Raw genomic sequence first — 2500 nt, 5'->3', positions numbered from 1 at the left:
ACACTAGAGCGGAGCCTACCAGAGCTGTTTCTGTAGTGTAGTGGTTATCACATTCACCTAACACGCGAAAGGTCCCCGGTTCGAGACCGGGCAGAAACATGGTGCTGGTTTCTTTTTATTTCCACAATGTCAATCGGACACATTTGACCGCATGCAGGTTTCGACAGGTATGGACAGGCCGGCCAGTGCTTTAAGTGGGGTAAGAAATTGAGGGGGGGCCCTCGTTTGGGGGCGTGATATCCGCTGTGGGCGTGGCCTAAAAGTGCACAAATCATAGTAGGGTGCGCAAACAAATATATAAATGTAGTAGAGCATTTATATATTTGTATGCGTACTGGTATGGTTTATGTATTTTTCAAGCGTTCTTTTATAAACATAGCAATGTTACATATTTCTATGTTTATAAAAGGTGGCTTGAAAGTGTACAAACCATAGTAAGTTACGCACACTTGTGTGCTTACCTTACCATGGTTTGTGTACTTTTCAAGCCACCTTTTAAAACATAGACATTTGTAACATATTTCTATGTTCATAAAAGACGGCTTGAAACGTACAAGCCATCTTTTATAAAGCGTTGAGGACGGACAAAACCCAAGGTGGTTTTGTCCGTCGACAAAGCTTTATAAAAGATGCCTTGAATTGTGTACGTTTCAAGCCGTCTGTTATAAACGTAGAAATATTTCTACGTTTATAAAAGATGGCTTGAAACGTACACATTTCAAGGCATCTTTTATAAAGATTTGCCAAAGGAGACAGGCACCTCGGGCTCAGTGATCGCTGCTCTGAGCAGAGATCACAGAGCCCAAGGCGTCTTTCACCCCCTGGGAACCCGCGGGCTCCGTGATCTAATCTACATATTAGATCATGGAGCCTGCAGGTTCACAGAGGGTCAGTGACCTGGCGAGGGCAAACAAAGGAACTGTAAATTCCCTGATGACCCCTCAGATGGGGGGTCATCAGGGAAGTTACAGTGACTGACAGAAGTGCCAGCCAGCCTCAGCGACGCTGTGGCTGGCTGGCACTTCTGTCCACTTGCCTAACGTTACACTGGCGGGCGCATCTCCCGTCGCGGCTGCGGCCGTGGCGGGATAATGCGTCCTGCCATGGCGTGGTGGGACCGGGGGGCCCCGGCAGGGCCCCGGCTCAGCCCCACTTTTTGGAGACTGGCGGGGCCCGGCCCCGGCAGGCCCCGGCCCACTTAAAGCACTGAGGCCGGCACTACGCCATGAGTGATCTGAGGCCAGCCCTTATTTGCACCCTGCAAACTGTCCACTGGCTCCATCAGTGGGCGTTTCCTGCCATCCCTGGGTCCTTAAGTGAGTGTTTGGGTACTTTTGATGCAGAGATCGGGGCATGAAAACCGTCGCTGGCACCTGGCGACATTGGGTACTGAAGAATCTTTCCCAATCCTGCCCATAGCTGTCTGGGTGGCCGAGTGGTCTAAGGCGCCAGACTCAAGAGACGCAGCTCTTCCCTGCATCTGGGTGTTCTGGTCTCCGATTGGAGGCGTGGGTTCAAATCCCACTCCTGACAAGCCGGGCTCATTTTTTTGAGCACATTTCAGAGTGTAAGGCTTGCGGAAAACCTCGTGGGGGCCCCCGAATGCAGCGCCCGGCAAGCCTCCCTGTTCTCTTCTGCTGCCTTGCAACTGGAGCTGTCTGCCAGAGACGCCGGAGGCACACCTGCCCTTAAACCCCCACTGGCCCACGGCTGCAAAACCTGCATTTTCTAGTGGCTGGCTTGGTGGCATATGTCACTGAGCCCAGTCTACTCAGGAAGTGAAAAAAGTCCCCTTCACAGTTGGAGAAAGTGCTCTCCTGCCACCTGTCGGTCGTTGAAGGCACCACACCTCAGCAAAATAAAAATAAAAAAACAGACATGCTCAGTTCGGGGGATGTAAAGGTATTTACATAGCAAGAACAGAGAGGCTGTTGGGAGATGACAGAAGCCATGCTGCCCCAGAGTTCTCTTCTGAAATTCGCAGGAATCCAGAGGTTGGAGCGGGCTGAGGGAGTGCGCCTTCTTGCCTCTGTCGGCTTTCAAGACACATCCTCCTGCTGGGAAGCTGCCCACCCTGAGCAGCACAGGTTTGCGCTCTAGGCCGGTCGGCCACATATATCTCGCCTGATCGAGCCCGATCGAGCGGCAGCAGATGGCCTTTGGCCAGCGAAGGCTGCCGCTCTTCTTCTTGTTTCTCTGCTTGAGAGGCAGCTCAGTCCTCTGCGCTTGCGCCAGGGGCAGGCCACGTGACACGCAGGGGTCAGGCCGTGGAGAGACTGCGGCATGGCGCCAAGTGAGGTAAGCAGACCACCCCCCTCCCCCTCACTGCTCTCTGCATGCGGTGGCTCGTTGGTCTAGGGGTATGATTCTCGCTTAGGGTGCGAGAGGTCCCTGGTTCAAATCCCGGACGAGCCCTTTTTTTTGGAGCGCCGAAAACAAAAAACACAGAGTCCCCAATTCCCCCCCAAAAATAGTTTGTGCGTGACCGTATCTGGTTCGA

General features: G+C 52.8%; 1 non-coding gene across 1 annotated transcript; it reads left to right on the top strand.

Moving 5' to 3' along the window:
• The first annotated feature begins 26 nt into the window (after positions 1–26).
• TRNAV-AAC (transfer RNA valine (anticodon AAC)) lies at positions 27–99 on the top strand. The gene has a single exon. It is a non-coding gene; the product is annotated as a tRNA-Val (tRNA).
• Positions 100–2500: the final 2401 nt, after the last annotated feature.

Source organism: Ambystoma mexicanum, chromosome 2q (assembly GCF_040938575.1).
Source record: "Ambystoma mexicanum isolate Mex_15411 chromosome 2q, UKY_AmexF1_1, whole genome shotgun sequence".
Classification (NCBI taxonomy): Eukaryota; Metazoa; Chordata; class Amphibia; order Caudata; family Ambystomatidae; genus Ambystoma; species Ambystoma mexicanum.
Note: the sequence above shows the minus strand (reverse complement) of the source record. Positions and strands in the feature narration are given on the sequence as shown.